The 19613-nt window shown below is 41.0% G+C and overlaps 2 pseudogenes; one reads left to right on the forward strand and one right to left on the reverse strand.

Annotated features, from left to right (window-relative positions):
- Window positions 1-269: 269 nt before the first annotated feature.
- Window positions 270-19613, reverse strand: part of LOC121950199 — a 22152-nt pseudogene continuing 2808 nt past the window's right edge.
- Window positions 7089-13651, forward strand: LOC121949777 (annotated as a pseudogene).

Consider the following 19613-nt stretch of genomic DNA (forward strand, 5'->3'; position numbering starts at 1 on the left):
CTTAAAAAACCCCAACAACAAATGGTTTACAGCAGGTATTAGTGTCGTACAGTATACTTTTGGTCTCATACTCTTTGTAACTAGCCTTTGTGATAAGGATTTTAGACATTTTTTTCAGCTGTGTCACAAATTATGCAAATTTTTACAAAACAATTAGACAATAAGATCAAAATAACACAGACAATGCAATTTAAGGTCAAAAAATATTTTATTATGGAATATTTCACTTCATATTATATGATTAGAAACAGACCATCAGCTGAAATGCTTTACTCTGATGCTTCTTTTCCCTGTAAGGATTTAAGAAAAGACAAAAAACAGTTAGGGCATACAGGTGATATGGGCCTATATAGTACATGTAATAGTCTGTGAAATATTTTTCTGTCGTTAACTTTATGAACCAATTGTGGTATTTTTTTTAGTATTGCAAGGCATACATTAGAGTGGGAGGAAATGCATTTAAGTTAGTATTCATTTAGCTGAAATATTTATATATTTACCTTGCCAGTGTCACGGCTCTTTGCCCTCAGTTTGTTGACCTGGGACTCTGCAATGTCAGCACGCTCCTCGGCTTCCTCCAGTTCATGCTGAATTTTCCTGCACTTGGACAGATGAACATTGGCCTGCTCCTCCTGAAAAAACATGTAATTTGACATTTTTTGTGTGTCCAAAAAAAGCAAAGGTCTGTTTTGTGCCATATACAATTCCACAGTATTACATTTTCAGCATTGAAAATGTATATATTGTCCTTACCGCCTCCTCAGCCTGCCTCTTGTAGGCCTTCACCTTGAGCTGCAACTTATCAACCAGATCCTGCAGTCTGGTAATGTTTTTCTTGTCCTCCTCAGTCTGTTAAAGATAGTTTAAAAGTTAAGTACAAAATAAATGTACATGTTGACTTGATTTTTAGTAATAAGCATACTATGTCAAGTGGATTTGTATGTTAATTAACAAAGTGACTGTACCTGATAGGTGAGCTCCTTCACCCTCCTCTCATATTTGCGGACACCCTTAACAGCATCTGCTCCACGTCTCTGCTCACCTTCAACCTCTGCCTCCAGCTCACGCACCTTCAAAGAACCAGAAGACAATAAGTATCCATCGCCCCTCCCCAAAATTATGCTTCATCTGTGGAAATTCTCATCATGACTTTCTCACCCTAGACTCAAGTTTCTGGAGCTGCTTCTTGCCACCCTTCATGGCCAGATTCTCTGCCTCATCCAGGCGGTGCTGCAGGTCCTTAACAGTGACCTCCAGGTTCTTCTTCATCCTCTCCAGGTGAGCGCTAGTATCCTGCTCCTTCTTCAGCTCCTCAGCCATCATAGCAGCCTTGAGGAGATAGCATAAAATGTTAATTAGAAATATGCTGAAAAGGCAAAGGAAACATATAACAAAGGAGTAAGAATGACTGAAATTTAAACCTACATCAGTGATGGCCTTCTTAGCCTTATCCTCTGCGTTCCTTGCTTCCTGAACAGTGTCATCGACTTCACTCTGAACCTGGACCAGGTCAGACTCAAGCTTCTTCTTGGTGTTCAGAAGGCTTGTGTTCTAAAAGGTAAATTGATTTAGACATTTTATTAATCACATAGTTCATGTTCACATTAACGTCTTATTAGGTTTTTAAATGAATGCATGAATGATTGGATATTTATACCTGAGAGTGCAGAAGTCCAACACGCTCACTGGCGTCCACCAGCTCCTGCTCAGCAACTTTGCGGCTTCTCTCTGTCTGTTCGAGAGCAGCTCTAAGTTCCTCAATTTCAGCGATCATGAGACCGTTCCTGCGTTCTACCATAGCAGCTTGTTCCTTGAAGTCTTCCTGGGCTCTGACGGCATCATCAAGGTGCAATTGTGCATCCTGAAGAAAAACAATCAGAAAAACTATCAATAAAAAAAGATCTGCACTGCCCATAGTCTGTGCAACATCTCTGTCTTACAATACCTTGAGCTGTGCCTGCACATTCCTCAGCTGCTTCTGGGACTCAGCAGCCTGGCGATTGGCGTGGCTCAGCTGAATCTCCATCTCATTCAGGTCTCCCTCCATCTTCTTCTTGATTCTCAGGGCATCATTCCTGCTTCTGACCTCAGAATCCAGAGTGCTCTGCATGGAGTCAATCACTCTCTGGCTGTTCCTCTTGATCTGCTCCATCTCCTCATCTTTCTCTGCCAGCTTCCTGTCCACCTCACCCTTAATCTGGTTGAGCTCAAGCTGGACACGCAGGATCTTAGACTCCTCATGTTCCAGAGTTCCCTGATCATATCAAAGAATGAAATGTTAATGTGTTACTTCAAACCTTTTACAGTATATTTTTCAATGATTTGTATTTTTTGTTTTCAAAAGTTTTCCCTGGAAAAAAGTGTACCTCAGCCTCCTCAAGAGCTGTCTGGATCTCAGCCTTCTCTGTCTCCACCTGCTTCTTAGACTTCTCCAGCTCGTGGATGCTCTTTCCAGTCTCACCAATCTGTTCAGTCAGATCTGAGATCTCCTCTGTAGAGAGATACATGTGTTTCTTATTAAGCCTTAAAAAATATAAACAGTGTATTGTAGGATGTGCACATGTCGAATACAATGTAACCGTTATATAAGGTAGAACTTACGCTGCAGGTTCTTGTTTTCACGCTTCATGGTCTCCAGCTGATCCAGAGCTTCCTCATAAGAGTTCTTCATCTTGAACAGCTCAGTGCTGAGAGAACGAGCCTCCTTCTGAGCTCCCTCAAGCTCTGCCTGACCCTCCTCGTACTTCTGTTTCCACTCTGCCAACACCTGAACAACACAGTTAATACAGTTCAGTTAGCTATTTAGCAATGTGAAGACAATTAAATGTATCTATTTCAGTGTTTGTATGGCTTGGCTAGACAAAGTAAACAATGCTACCTTGTCAAAGTTCCTCTGCTTCTTGTCCAGGTTGGCAGCCAGCCCATTGGCCCTCTCCACATCAATCATGAGGTCCTCCACCTCGCTCTGGAGCCTCTGTTTGGTCTTCTCAAGAGAAGCACACTTGGAATTCACTGCCTCAATCTGCTCCTCAGCCTCCTGAAGGCGCTGGGCCAGCTTCTTCCTGTTTGAAAAATCAAAGATTTTTCTTTCAGTAATAAGGTACCTGGTACCTAATTTTTTAAAGTAATTTGTTAAATCTATTTAATGTAAGTATTGATACCAGTGATGCAATTGTAAGTTGAGGTATGCTAAAAATTTGCACCTCTGAGCTGGCCATTAGATTGTTTGAATGTTACTCACTTGGCTTCCTCAAGTTCCTCAGTGCGCTGGATAGCATCAGTTTCATACTTGGATCTCCACTGAGCCACCTCACTGTTGGCCTTGGACATACCACGCTGCAGCTCAGCCTTGGCTTCCTGCTCCTCCTCAAACTGCTCCCTCAGCAGGTCACAGTCATGGCGGGCTGATTGCAATCCATGGGCAAGAGCATTCTTGGCCTGGTGTAAGATATAATATTGAGGTTATACAATTCCTAAATCCCAACTGAGTATTACAAATGCACACAGTCTCTTACCTTAACCTCCTCTTCAACGTGTCTCTTCAGCTCCTCAATCTGCTGTGTGAAGGCCTGTTTGCCTCTGGTCAGCTGGGAGACAAGAGCTTCTTTCTCCTCAAGTTGACGGCTGAACTCACCTTGTAAGAAATATGTCATGATACATTAGTTTGTGTTATGTTTCTGAATAATACACAGCAGATCAATTGGTGATAATCTGTATATACCATTTTCTGTCAGGAGACGGGCTTTCTGTGCGCTTGCGTCATTGATTTGACGAACATTTTCATCATTCTTGGTCTTCAGTTCGCTAAGTTGGTCCTCAAGAGTGCGGCACATCTTTTCAAGATTTCCCTAACGAGGAAGAAGCGAGATGAGATCAGTGATAAGATGGTATTTATAATATTACCTTATTTAGTATAGCAATTTGGGTATTAAAATAGCACTTAAAATATTATGTACCTTTGCTTTAGCAACATTCTCCATGTTGCTGGAGAGAGGTCATCAATCTCCATCTTGTATTCACTCTTTTCCTTCTCAAGCTTCTGCTTGACACGCTGGAGATTGTCGATCTGCTCTCCCAGCTCAGCAACGCTGTCAGCCTGCTTCTTGCGAAGAGCAGCAGCAGTGGCTTCATGCTGCAGAGTGGACTCCTCAAGGTCACGACGGAGCTTCTGGAACTCAGCTTCACGCTTCTTGTTCATCTCAATCTGAGCAGCGGTGGCACCACCAGCCTCCTCCAGCCTCTCGCTGATCTCCTCAAGTTCCCTGGAGAGGTCAGCTCTCTGCTTCTCAACCTTGGCACGAGCAGCACGCTCAGCCTCAATCTCCTCCTCCAGTTCCTCAATACGGGCCTGTTGAATGAAGGTGTTATGTCTTTCAGTAAACTTTTACTTTGAATACACAGAAAGGGCATTTGAACTAAGCAGTAATGTTTTGTGTCACAGAATTTGTCACCTGAAGCTCCTTAATCTTCTTCTGGAGCTGAGCACCCATTGACTGCTCATCTTCAATCTTGCTAAGGAGCTGACTGATTTCAAAGTCCTTCCTGTAAGAATAATAGATGAGAACACATAGAGTTTAGGCATTTGAGCACATTGTGTAAAAGAGTGGTTAGATTATAATAAAAGAAACAAACAAACAAACAAACAATGTACAAAACAAAACTACTTTACTTCTTAAGTTTCTCATCAGACTGCTGCTTGTCATTCTCAAGATCCATGATGGATTCCTGGGCCAGTTTCAGATCACCCTCAAGCTTCCTCTTGGCTCTCTCAAGGTCCATGCGCAGTTTCTTCTCTTGCTCCAGAGAACCCTCAAGCTGAGGAATAATATGAGTTTTTAATAATCATATTCAAGAAAAATGTTGCCTTTCCATTTGAAGTGACTTTGTAAACTTACATCATCCACTTGCTGCTCAAGCTTGGTCTTGGCCTTGGTCAGAGTGTTGACTTTGTCCTCCTCGGCCTGCAGGTCATCAAGAGTCTGCTGATGAGCCTCCTGAAGGGCTTTCTTTTCCTTGGTCAGCTTGGCAATGCTCTCATCCTGAGAGGCCATCTCCTCAGTCAGGTTCTTCACCTAAGTGTGCAAGAAAGATCTTGTCATTAAATTGTAATCATTATAATCTTACTTGACTTGCTGGACAGAGTTTTATTTACAAACCTTGTTCTCAGTGGCATGTTTCTCTTTCTCCACTTTGGCCAAGGTAAGCTCCAGGTCATCAATGTCCTTCTTGAGCTCAGAGCATTCATCCTCCAGCTTTCTCTTCTTGGCAGTAAGCTCAGCATTGATTTCCTCTTCATCCTCCAGTCTCTCAGTTGTCTCTTTGAGTTTGGCCTCCAGCTGGATCTTACTCTTGATAAGTCCCTCGCATCTCTCCTCAGCATCTGACAGATTCTCTGCTTCCTGTAGTGAATTTGATGAAAATAGCTGTTAGCACATCAACATTGAAAAAACATGAAAAAGCACAACTGTCTGTTGATATATACGCACAGATGCAACTTGCAGCTGCAGATCATTCTTCTCCTGCAGAAGGGACACCATTTTCTCCTCCAGTTCCTTCTTCTTGGCCAGGGCAGCAGCCAAGTCACTTGTCATCTTCTCGTAGTTCTCCTTCATGTTTTGCAGTTCCTTCTCAGTTTCAGCACTCTTCAGCAGAGGCTTGATCTTGTAGTACACCTTCATCCATGGCCAGTGTTTCACATTCATGAATGAGCGGACATTGTACTGAATGGTATAAATGGCTTCCCTGCAGAGAATAAGAGGCTGTTATGGACAATGTTGTTTAGAATTTTTCATACCATCATTCAGAATGAGTTGTTTTCAACATGCCTCCTTTCCATCATCTTGACAAACTCCTTTCTCATGAGGTAAGCACGGCACAAAGCCTGAGTCATGGTGACCAGAGTAGCCAGTTTTTCATCTCTCATCTCCTCTAGGACACCCAGCAGACCGGCCTTAAAGAACACCTGAATCGACACAAAAAAGAAATAAATACAGAATAATCTCAGATAGTGAATACCTCACCTATCCCACATGGTTGAAGCGTTCCAAGGCAATGGGGTTTTATGAAATGAGATGTGCTGGCTACTCATCCTTTGTATCAACATTTGATTACTCATTCCTTCACACCAAATTCATTACATACAATACATAGTAAGATATTCCAGTTTATTAATATCAATGTATACAATGTATTCATGAATAATTAATAGGAAACAATTAATCACACTGGACTTAACAACGTAACAATTCATGACTGAAATAAGGAAAGCATAGTGCTTACTTTGGTGTGTCCGAATCTGTACTCATCGTGGTTAACATCAATTGACCCAAGCAGCTTCTCTGAAGCCTTCTTGTTGTCAATGAACTGGCCCTCAGGAATGACGCTGGCATTCAGCACCTTGTACCTTTTATGAGAGAGTTAATGGTCATTGTGAGCATTTTCTTTTAATAATCTACATCAAAAGTCTATTAAAATAATAACTGATACCTCTGCTTGAAGTCACCATAGAGGATCCTGCTGGGGAAACCTTTTCTGCAGATTCTGATACCCTCCAGCACACCGTTACACCTGAGCTGGTGGATGACCAGGAAGTTCTCCATCAGACCTGACAAAAAAAAAAAAAAGAAATTTCTCAATTACTTATTTTGAAGGAATAATCACTTTGTTGATGAACACAAAATTAAGTAAACCACACTAACCAAACCCAACTAATTAACAATAAAAACTAACAAGAGGTTATGTTCCCATTTACCTGGAGTCTTTGACTCATTAGGAATCAGGCAGCGCACAAAGTGAGGAGGGTGCTCCTCAAGTTAGTCATCAGCTTGCCCAAGTTCTCTTGTAGCATCCAGAATGTATGAGTGTCTATATCCCAGAGCGTGTAGGTTGAGTTTTAACTGAGATATGTAGAACCATCCGTCGACTTTTCATGTCGTGATTCTCTCTCATTTTCCTCCCTCCGTTGTTGTTGTTGGAGAGAGATCACGACACGACGATGCTCTACACTCTATCTCATTTAAAACGTCAACTACACTCTGGATAACACTCATCATTCTGGATCTACAGGAGAACTTGGGCAAGCTGATGACTAACTTGAGGAGCACCCATCCTCACTTTGTGCGCTGCCTGATTCCTAATGAGTCAAAGACTCCAGGTAAATGGAGAACATAACCTCTTGTTAGTTTTTATTGTTAATTAGTTGGGTTTGGTTAGTGTGGTTTACTTAATTTTGTGTTCATCAACAAAGTGATTATTCCTTCAAAATAAGTAATTGAGAAATTTCTTTTTTTTTTTTTTGTCAGGTCTGATGGAGAACTTCCTGGTCATCCACCAGCTCAGGTGTAACGGTGTGCTGGAGGGTATCAGAATCTGCAGAAAAGGTTTCCCCAGCAGGATCCTCTATGGTGACTTCAAGCAGAGGTATCAGTTATTATTTTAATAGACTTTTGATGTAGATTATTAAAAGAAAATGCTCACAATGACCATTAACTCTCTCTCATAAAAGGTACAAGGTGCTGAATGCCAGCGTCATTCCTGAGGGCCAGTTCATTGACAACAAGAAGGCTTCAGAGAAGCTGCTTGGGTCAATTGATGTTAACCACGATGAGTTAACCACGATGAGTACAGATTCGGACACACCAAAGTAAGCACTATGCTTTCCTTATTTCAGTCATGAATTGTTACGTTGTTAAGTCCAGTGTGATTAATTGTTTCCTATTAATTATTCATGAATACATTGTATACATTGATATTAATAAACTGGAATATCTTACTATGTATTGTATGTAATGAATTTGGTGTGAAGGAATGAGTAATCAAATGTTGATACAAAGGATGAGTAGCCAGCACATCTCATTTCATAAAACCCCATTGCCTTGGAACGCTTCAACCATGTGGGATAGGTGAGGTATTCACTATCTGAGATTATTCTGTATTTATTTCTTTTTTGTGTCGATTCAGGTGTTCTTTAAGGCCGGTCTGCTGGGTGTCCTAGAGGAGATGAGAGATGAAAAACTGGCTACTCTGGTCACCATGACTCAGGCTTTGTGCCGTGCTTACCTCATGAGAAAGGAGTTTGTCAAGATGATGGAAAGGAGGCATGTTGAAAACAACTCATTCTGAATGATGGTATGAAAAATTCTAAACAACATTGTCCATAACAGCCTCTTATTCTCTGCAGGGAAGCCATTTATACCATTCAGTACAATGTCCGCTCATTCATGAATGTGAAACACTGGCCATGGATGAAGGTGTACTACAAGATCAAGCCTCTGCTGAAGAGTGCTGAAACTGAGAAGGAACTGCAAAACATGAAGGAGAACTACGAGAAGATGACAAGTGACTTGGCTGCTGCCCTGGCCAAGAAGAAGGAACTGGAGGAGAAAATGGTGTCCCTTCTGCAGGAGAAGAATGATCTGCAGCTGCAAGTTGCATCTGTGCGTATATATCAACAGACAGTTGTGCTTTTTCATGTTTTTTCAATGTTGATGTGCTAACAGCTATTTTCATCAAATTCACTACAGGAAGCAGAGAATCTGTCAGATGCTGAGGAGAGATGCGAGGGACTTATCAAGAGTAAGATCCAGCTGGAGGCCAAACTCAAAGAGACAACTGAGAGACTGGAGGATGAAGAGGAAATCAATGCTGAGCTTACTGCCAAGAAGAGAAAGCTGGAGGATGAATGCTCTGAGCTCAAGAAGGACATTGATGACCTGGAGCTTACCTTGGCCAAAGTGGAGAAAGAGAAACATGCCACTGAGAACAAGGTTTGTAAATAAAACTCTGTCCAGCAAGTCAAGTAAGATTATAATGATTACAATTTAATGACAAGATCTTTCTTGCACACTTAGGTGAAGAACCTGACTGAGGAGATGGCCTCTCAGGATGAGAGCATTGCCAAGCTGACCAAGGAAAAGAAAGCCCTTCAGGAGGCTCATCAGCAGACTCTTGATGACCTGCAGGCCGAGGAGGACAAAGTCAACACTCTGACCAAGGCCAAGACCAAGCTTGAGCAGCAAGTGGATGATGTAAGTTTACAAAGTCACTTCAAATGGAAAGGCAACATTTTTCTTGAATATGATTATTAAAAACTCATATTATTCCTCAGCTTGAGGGTTCTCTGGAGCAAGAGAAGAAACTGCGCATGGACCTTGAGAGAGCCAAGAGGAAGCTTGAGGGTGATCTGAAACTGGCCCAGGAATCCATCATGGATCTTGAGAATGACAAGCAGCAGTCTGATGAGAAACTTAAGAAGTAAAGTAGTTTTGTTTTGTACATTGTTTGTTTGTTTGTTTGTTTCTTTTATTATAATCTAACCACTCTTTTACACAATGTGCTCAAATGCCTAAACTCTATGTGTTCTCATCTATTATTCTTACAGGAAGGACTTTGAAATCAGTCAGCTCCTTAGCAAGATTGAAGATGAGCAGTCAATGGGTGCTCAGCTCCAGAAGAAGATTAAGGAGCTTCAGGTGACAAATTCTGTGACACAAAACATTACTGCTTAGTTCAAATGCCCTTTCTGTGTATTCAAAGTAAAAGTTTACTGAAAGACATAACACCTTCATTCAACAGGCCCGTATTGAGGAACTGGAGGAGGAGATTGAGGCTGAGCGTGCTGCTCGTGCCAAGGTTGAGAAGCAGAGAGCTGACCTCTCCAGGGAACTTGAGGAGATCAGCGAGAGGCTGGAGGAGGCTGGTGGTGCCACCGCTGCTCAGATTGAGATGAACAAGAAGCGTGAAGCTGAGTTCCAGAAGCTCCGTCGTGACCTTGAGGAGTCCACTCTGCAGCATGAAGCCACTGCTGCTGCTCTTCGCAAGAAGCAGGCTGACAGCGTTGCTGAGCTGGGAGAGCAGATCGACAATCTCCAGCGTGTCAAGCAGAAGCTTGAGAAGGAAAAGAGTGAATACAAGATGGAGATTGATGACCTCTCCAGCAACATGGAGAATGTTGCTAAAGCAAAGGTACATAATATTTTAAGTGCTATTTTAATACCCAAATTGCTATACTAAATAAGGTAATATTATAAATACCATCTTATCACTGATCTCATCTCGCTTCTTCCTCGTTAGGGAAATCTTGAAAAGATGTGCCGCACTCTTGAGGACCAACTTAGCGAACTGAAGACCAAGAATGATGAAAATGTTCGTCAAATCAATGACGCAAGCGCACAGAAAGCCCGTCTCCTGACAGAAAATGGTATATACAGATTATCACCAATTGATCTGCTGTGTATTATTCAGAAACATAACACAAACTAATGTATCATGACATATTTCTTACAAGGTGAGTTCAGCCGTCAACTTGAGGAGAAAGAAGCTCTTGTCTCCCAGCTGACCAGAGGCAAACAGGCCTTCACACAGCAGATTGAGGAGCTGAAGAGACACGTTGAAGAGGAGGTTAAGGTAAGAGACTGTGTGCATTTGTAATACTCAGTTGGGATTTAGGAATTGTATAACCTCAATATTATATCTTACACCAGGCCAAGAATGCTCTTGCCCATGGATTGCAATCAGCCCGCCATGACTGTGACCTGCTGAGGGAGCAGTTTGAGGAGGAGCAGGAAGCCAAGGCTGAGCTGCAGCGTGGTATGTCCAAGGCCAACAGTGAGGTGGCTCAGTGAGATCCAAGTATGAAACTGATGCTATCCAGCGCACTGAGGAACTTGAGGAAGCCAAGTGAGTAACATTCAAACAATCTAATGGCCAGCTCAGAGGTGCAAATTTTTAGCATACCTCAACTTACAATTGCATCACTGGTATCAATACTTACATTAAATAGATTTAACAAATTACTTTAAAAATTAGGTACCAGGTACCTTATTACTGAAAGAAAAATCTTTGATTTTTCAAACAGGAAGAAGCTGGCCCAGCGCCTTCAGGAGGCTGAGGAGCAGATTGAGGCAGTGAATTCCAAGTGTGCTTCTCTTGAGAAGACCAAACAGAGGCTCCAGAGCGAGGTGGAGGACCTCATGATTGATGTGGAGAGGGCCAATGGGCTGGCTGCCAACCTGGACAAGAAGCAGAGGAACTTTGACAAGGTAGCATTGTTTACTTTGTCTAGCCAAGCCATACAAACACTGAAATAGATACATTTAATTGTCTTCACATTGCTAAATAGCTAACTGAACTGTATTAACTGTGTTGTTCAGGTGTTGGCAGAGAGTGGAAACAGAAGTACGAGGAGGGTCAGGCAGAGCTTGAGGGAGCTCAGAAGGAGGCTCGTTCTCTCAGCACTGAGCTGTTCAAGATGAAGAACTCTTATGAGGAAGCTCTGGATCAGCTGGAGACCATGAAGCGTGAAAACAAGAACCTGCAGCGTAAGTTCTACCTTATATAACGGTTACATTGTATTCGACATGTGCACATCCTACAATACACTGTTTATATTTTTTAAGGCTTAATAAGAAACACATGTATCTCTCTACAGAGGAGATCTCAGATCTGACTGAACAGATTGGTGAGACTGGAAAGAGCATCCACGAGCTGGAGAAGTCTAAGAAGCAGGTGGAGACAGAGAAGGCTGAGATCCAGACAGCTCTTGAGGAGGCTGAGGTACACTTTTTTCCAGGGAAAACTTTTGAAAACAAAAAATACAAATCATTGAAAAATATACTGTAAAAGGTTTGAAGTAACACATTAACATTTCATTCTTTGATATGATCAGGGAACTCTGGAACATGAGGAGTCTAAGATCCTGCGTGTCCAGCTTGAGCTCAACCAGATTAAGGGTGAGGTGGACAGGAAGCTGGCAGAGAAAGATGAGGAGATGGAGCAGATCAAGAGGAACAGCCAGAGAGTGATTGACTCCATGCAGAGCACTCTGGATTCTGAGGTCAGAAGCAGAATGATGCCCTGAGAATCAAGAAGAAGATGGAGGGAGACCTGAATGAGATGGAGATTCAGCTGAGCCACGCCAATCGCCAGGCTGCTGAGTCCCAGAAGCAGCTGAGGAATGTGCAGGCACAGCTCAAGGTATTGTAAGACAGAGATGTTGCACAGACTATGGGCAGTGCAGATCTTTTTTTATTGATAGTTTTTCTGATTGTTTTTCTTCAGGATGCACAATTGCACCTTGATGATGCCGTCAGAGCCCAGGAAGACTTCAAGGAACAAGCTGCTATGGTAGAACGCAGGAACGGTCTCATGATCGCTGAAATTGAGGAACTTAGAGCTGCTCTCGAACAGACAGAGAGAAGCCGCAAAGTTGCTGAGCAGGAGCTGGTGGACGCCAGTGAGCGTGTTTGGACTTCTGCACTCTCAGGTATAAATATCCAATCATTCATGCATTCATTTAAAAACCTAATAAGACGTTAATGTGAACATGAACTATGTGATTAATAAAATGTCTAAATCAATTTACCTTTTAGAACACAAGCCTTCTGAACACCAAGAAGAAGCTTGAGTCTGACCTGGTCCAGGTTCAGAGTGAAGTCGATGACACTGTTCAGGAAGCAAGGAACGCAGAGGATAAGGCTAAGAAGGCCATCACTGATGTAGGTTTAAATTTCAGTCATTCTTACTCCTTTGTTATATGTTTCCTTTGCCTTTTCAGCATATTTCTAATTAACATTTTATGCTATCTCCTCAAGGCTGCTATGATGGCTGAGGAGCTGAAGAAGGAGCAGGATACTAGCGCTCACCTGGAGAGGATGAAGAAGAACCTGGAGGTCACTGTTAAGGACCTGCAGCACCGCCTGGATGAGGCAGAGAATCTGGCCATGAAGGGTGGCAAGAAGCAGCTCCAGAAACTTGAGTCTAGGGTGAGAAAGTCATGATGAGAATTTCCACAGATGAAGCATAATTTTGGGGAGGGGCGATGGATACTTATTGTCTTCTGGTTCTTTGAAGGTGCGTGAGCTGGAGGCAGAGGTTGAAGGTGAGCAGAGACGTGGAGCAGATGCTGTTAAGGGTGTCCGCAAATATGAGAGGAGGGTGAAGGAGCTCACCTATCAGGTACAGTCACTTTGTTAATTAACATACAAATCCACTTGACATAGTATGCTTATTACTAAAAATCAAGTCAACATGTACATTTATTTTGTACTTAACTTTTAAACTATCTTTAACAGACTGAGGAGGACAAGAAAAACATTACCAGACTGCAGGATCTGGTTGATAAGTTGCAGCTCAAGGTGAAGGCCTACAAGAGGCAGGCTGAGGAGGCGGTAAGGACAATATATACATTTTCAATGCTGAAAATGTAATACTGTGGAATTGTTATATGGCACAAAACAGACCTTTGCTTTTTTTGGACACACAAAAAATGTCAAATTACATGTTTTTTCAGGAGGAGCAGGCCAATGTTCATCTGTCCAAGTGCAGGAAAATTCAGCATGAACTGGAGGAAGCCGAGGAGCGTGCTGACATTGCAGAGTCCCAGGTCAACAAACTGAGGGCAAAGAGCCGTGACACTGGCAAGGTAAATATATAAATATTTCAGCTAAATGAATACTAACTTAAATGCATTTCCTCCCACTCTAATGTATGCCTTGCAATACTAAAAAAAATACCACAATTGGTTCATAAAGTTAACGACAGAAAAATATTTCACAGACTATTACATGTACTATATAGGCCCATATCACCTGTATGCCCTAACTGTTTTTTGTCTTTTCTTAAATCCTTACAGGGAAAAGAAGCATCAGAGTAAAGCATTTCAGCTGATGGTCTGTTTCTAATCATATAATATGAAGTGAAATATTCCATAATAAAATATTTTTTGACCTTAAATTGCATTGTCTGTGTTATTTTGATCTTATTGTCTAATTGTTTTGTAAAAATTTGCATAATTTGTGACACAGCTGAAAAAAATGTCTAAAATCCTTATCACAAAGGCTAGTTACAAAGAGTATGAGACCAAAAGTATACTGTACGACACTAATACCTGCTGTAACCATTTGTTGTTGGGGTTTTTTAAGTGTCTTTATTGAGCTTTTTAAGCACAAGTAATGTATACACTGAAATGGCAGCACTCTGCATCCAACATAAAATATAATAATGCACATCTGAGGCAAATAACAAAGAAAGAAAGTAGCAACCAATGAGAAAAAGGGGAACGTTAAAGATAAATTTAAAACAAAATAATGCACTTTGAAAAAACAGAGGTTATTATCAGTATAAAGGAGGAAGAGAAATCAAAAAAAAAAAAACTAGCAACATGGAGATCACAGAAAAAGGGATGCGATGCGCCATGGAGAGGATCAACCCATCTCACGTCAAGCTTCCAAGATATGAGTCAATTCATTTCTGCTGGGTTGTAGACAATTTGTTGAAAAAAGGTTTCCAGATTTTTAGAAAGGTAAATATTTCCTTGTTGGCAAGTTTACATCAGAGGTCTTCTATATGTATCACATTTCCAGGCTTCCTCAGTCATTGCTGGAATGTGGGCTAGACTCTGAATTCCAGTGTTGTAAAATGAGGCGTTTTGCAGGGTGCAGAGCGAGAGAGCCTGAGCAGTGTGATTATCAGTGGAAGAGGTCTAAGGTAATCCAAATATGGCAAGAAAGGGGTCTGGTGTTATTGTTTTACTATAAACCTTGGATATATAATCACATATAAAAGACCAGAAGGAGTGGAGCTTGGAGTACAGCCATAGTTGATGGGCAAGGATACCCATTTCCTGTTTGCATTCATCACATAGAGGAGAGACATTAGGATATAAAGCATGGAGACCTGCTTTTGTGTAGGGGAGTCTATGTATGATCTTGAATTGTTTAAGTCTAGCTCCCAGCACAACTAGGCAACCGCCGTCAAGAGGCCTGGCAGCAAGAGACCGGGGGGGGGGGCACAGTGAACTATGAACTGCACATCAAAGTATACAGACGGTATCAGCTACGTAATAAATTCTGTAGGTTTCCCTCGCTCAATTACCAATGGGATCTGGACGATTCTGATATTGTGGCATCTAGATCTGATTTTCAGTGTTTCTAGCTTGGCTTTCATGAGTTTTATTTCGGACATGGGGGAGGTACAAAGTGACTCCTCTGACTGACTGAGGTGGTTGCCGATGCCAGTTTCAAGCAATACAACATGCTCTCTGGTCTGCATATCACCTGACTGAAGCTTATGAATCTGAGTTGAGAAACTGACACATTTGGTCTTTAGTTTGTTATTACAAGAAGCAGGTTTGATTGTGAGGGTTCCTTTGATGCCGCTGTGGAATCTGTCTCCATTGTTACAGGATTATTCCTGTGAGTTTTCGCTAGCACACCAAAACTTTTCTTGCTCAAGCTTCCATCTGGTGTTGTTTATTTCAGTGCAGTTTATCATTTGTCTTGGTTGCAGTCTTAGGAGGCATTGTGTAGAGGATTCAGGTGGTGCGGTTAACGTGTCTAACAATATGTCTACTCCATTGAGCGTCTACCCCACCAAATTCAATACTCAGTATTGTCATTGTAATTCTGTGCAAATCAGAGAAAGAGATAGGTTGCAATCCACATAGCACATGCAAAGGGTGAAATACGTGCAAATCATACTGCCAAGCAGATAGCTTCTTGGCTGCGCTTGTCCCATTTGCATGTATGTAAACATTTGGCGCAAAATTGCCCCTTCCTATGCAAATAAGCCTCAATGCAAGCACCATCTAATTCACAAAGACCAGACCAAAGACCTTATTACCACAGGCAGTTACAATGGTGCTATTTTACGCCATTGAGACCCATGTTTTAATTAGATGCAATTTCGCCCTCTTCAAAGCTCGTGAGCTGATATTGACTGATATTATTGTTGAAATCTACAGTCGGGGGGGGAATCAAGTGGGTTGTGAGCTTATATCGGATTTTGAAATGAAACAGTTCATCCATAAGGGCTGCCTTATTACAAACAATTTCACCCTATAAACCTGGGATTTGTACATAACAGTCTTCCTGTGTGGATGTGAAGCAGAATACAGAACATTAATTACCATCAAATTCTGACTGATCCTCTCAATGAAGCAACTGCAGCACAGTCTGTAAAAGTGTACCGCCTATGTCTAATTTTGGAGACACATGCATAGCATCAGCTGCTGTGAGATGCTGGAGCCAGTTGAAACATACAGCCAACTGTGGGCAATAAACAAAACTCATGCTTCATGCAAAATTTTGTGCTTTCTGCAGTTGCCATGATGAACCAAACTGTTTTCTGAGGGGGGGTTAAGGGACTTTTATGTGTTCAATAGAAATGTTTAACTGAATATTTCAGAGAATAATCAGCCTTCAGGTTCATCTTCTTTTCCCACTGATAGTGTCTTTACTTAATTGGTACTTACTGTGCTTGTTTACTGCTATGGCCTCATGCTGAAACAAAACTGAAGATCAAACTTACAAGTAAAACAGAAAAATTTTACTTTAGTCATGACATGCCTATATTGTTTAAACTGTATGACTGACATACAGTTCAATAAATTAAATATTATACACAACTTACATACAAATAATTACATTTTAAACAATATTTATAATGATTTATTTCAAATAATTAAACAGTTTGGGGGAAAAAAGAACACAACTGTCTTTCTAAATTGGTATACCTTCTGTAAAATGAATAGGGTGTACAAGAGCCTAAAATAAACGATTACAGTTATAGTTAAGCAAAAGTCGAGACCTGGCCATATAAACTGAAACCTGAAACATCAGATGATATGATTACAACATGTCTTTTATGTCTGCCTATCTGGCTTACCACATTTGGTAGGTATACCATATTTAGCTTGTGCTGTGTCATTAAAATCTGATTCAATATAAAGGCTACTTGTGGACACAGTGTGTGGCACTGAAGACCTGTGAGTTCCTGCTTGTGGTAAAACTGTTCTCTTAAGCTTTACACCGTTTGACTGTACTCTTTATTTAACATATGCTTGCAGAAACATTTGTTGTCTTGTTTTTACACCTACTCTAACAACATTTTTTTTCTTATAGGATTGGTGAATACTTTTGAAATAGAGAGGGTCAGGTAAGACAACTTCTCTCTGACTCCATTTAAAGGTTTTACTTATCTTTAGGATGCAAGTGTTATATGTATATGTAAAATCTTCATCTTTCATTCAATGTCCAACATTATTCATTCAAACGTTTTAATAAAACTCAACAATATTGGTTAGCATTTTATTCGGAGTAAAAAATGAGTATGAAAATGACTTTGAGTAAAGCTAAAGCCCACCTGTAATGAAATATTAAGTTCACCCTCCCTCAATAGTTACTGGGGACATATTTTTGAGGTATTCTCCCATATCTGTAATCAGACCATAACCCCCTATTTTCATATAGCTATCTTTGGCGTACCACCCTCAAACCTCAAATTAACAGGCTGATGAGCAAATGCAGTGGCTTTTGCGTAATTGCTTGCTCACAGACTTATCCTTTTAAACTGAAAGTCAAACAAAGCACCGTCATTTATGCAGTAGTTGCCGGAGGTGCTTTTGTTTTTTACCTTTGGAAAAGCTAAGGTATAAAATAGGCAAAAATCACAAGGACATTGTTTTACCCTGGAGCCCCTTTGTAGATTTTGCTGAAGGCTTTTCCTTTCATTGGAATATCTGGTTGTTTCACAACTTATATAAACTGATGTGTTTACTTTTATATTGCTTTTAAATTACTCGGCACATACGATTTTAATCAGGAGATCCTAGTCTTTAGTTGTTTTTTTATTTTTATTTTCTTTTTTTCTAGAGCCTTGGGAGGGGTTGGGGGGTATCTTCTCTAACTTCTTGCATTTCTTTGCAATGTGTTTTAATTTGTGTATTGTTTGTTTAATTTATATAATTTATATATTATGTTCAAGTTCATATGCTGTTTGATTACATGAACTTAAAAGTAAATTCTAAGATGGCAGTTCTGAGAAAATAATACTGACAGAGCTATGGTGAGCTCAGTTATTGATGCACAGACATCAGTTTGATGGGTATATGTTAATTATTTGATTGGACTGTGATTCTGGACTATTCGGACACATGCCTGAAGTACCACATAGTTGTTCATTCTAAGATTGCCATTGTTTGATTTGCTACGCAGACATCAGCCGCCACCATGAGTACGGACGCAGAGATGGCCGTCTATGGCAAAGCTGCCATTTATCTCCGTAAGCCAGAAAAGGAGAGAATTGAGGCTCAGAGCAAACCTTTTGATGCCAAGAGTGCCTGCTATGTGAGCGATGCCAAGGAGCTGTACGTAAAGGGCACAATCGTTAAGAAAGACGGTGGCAAAGTCTCTGTCAAAATCTTGGAGACTCAAGAGGTTGGTATCATGAAGTCAGAGTCAACTGGAAGTTCAAGGTGACCAGGTGACCCACTCATTATGACAAATGTTCTGTTCCAGGAGAGGACAGTTAAAGAGGATGACGTCTTTCCAATGAACCCTCCCAAGTATGACAAGATTGAGGACATGGCCATGATGACCCATCTCAATGAAGCCTCTGTGCTGTATAACCTCAAAGAGCGTTATGCAGCATGGATGATCTACGTAAGATTATCAGCCTAAGAAGAATAGATAATTATTGCAAAAGGCTTTACTTTTAGGACACGTTAAATTAATGGTTGAATCTCTATGATAACTTTTAGACCTACTCCGGGTTGTTCTGTGCCACTGTGAACCCCTACAAGTGGCTCCCAGTGTACGATGCTGAATGTGTTGCTGCCTACAGAGGCAAGAAGCGTATGGAGGCTCCACCCCATATCTTTTCCGTCTCTGACAACGCCTATCAGTTTATGCTTACTGGTATGTCATTCATAATCATAATAATGTACAGTTTATCAGTATATGAGTTTTTTGTTGCGGTAAAACAATGAAAGTATCTTTTTTCTTTTTATGTAACAGATAGAGAGAACCAGTCTGTTTTGATCACGTAAGTTTGTAATATCTACATTTATTGACTTTGTTAAACAGTCAGATATCTCAATTATATAATAATGTCTGATAAATCTGTGTCTATACCTAGTGGAGAATCCGGTGCTGGAAAGACTGTGAACACTAAGCGTGTCATCCAGTACTTTGCAACCATCTCAGTTGGTGGAGACAAGAAGAGGGACACCTCAAAGGTATGTCACTGGATGATAATCACAATTCTGGGATCTTTAAATTTGCAATATTTTTCCAGTGGGAAAGAATAAATAGTCATTTTCTGATAGCAATTCTAAATCTGGACTATAGGGCTCCCTGGAGGATCAGATTATTGCAGCCAATCCCCTGCTGGAGGCCTATGGTAACGCCAAAACTGTGAGGAATGACAACTCCTCTCGTTTCGTAAGTATGGGGTAAATTTCTATGCACAACAAAAGTCTCGTTAAAGATTGCCAATGTGGTAAGACATTAAAAATCCCTTTGTTCCAAACAGGGTAAATTCATCAGAATTCATTTCGGCACAACTGGCAAACTGGCTAGTGCTGATATTGAGACATGTAAGTAATAATACTCACTGAAAACAAATGACTACAATTGAGAGTTGGCCAGGCTCTGACTTATGAACAATATTTGTAGATCTGCTGGAGAAGTCTAGAGTGACATTCCAGCTTCCTGATGAAAGAGGCTACCACATCTTCTACCAGATGATGACCAACCACAAACCTGAGCTGATTGGTAAGCAAAATGAGTTGTTACACAAAGGTAAACCTACTCTTCCTCATATGAAACAAATGTATT

Source organism: Plectropomus leopardus, chromosome 11 (assembly GCF_008729295.1).
Source record: "Plectropomus leopardus isolate mb chromosome 11, YSFRI_Pleo_2.0, whole genome shotgun sequence".
In the NCBI taxonomy this organism is placed as follows: Eukaryota; Metazoa; Chordata; class Actinopteri; order Perciformes; family Serranidae; genus Plectropomus; species Plectropomus leopardus.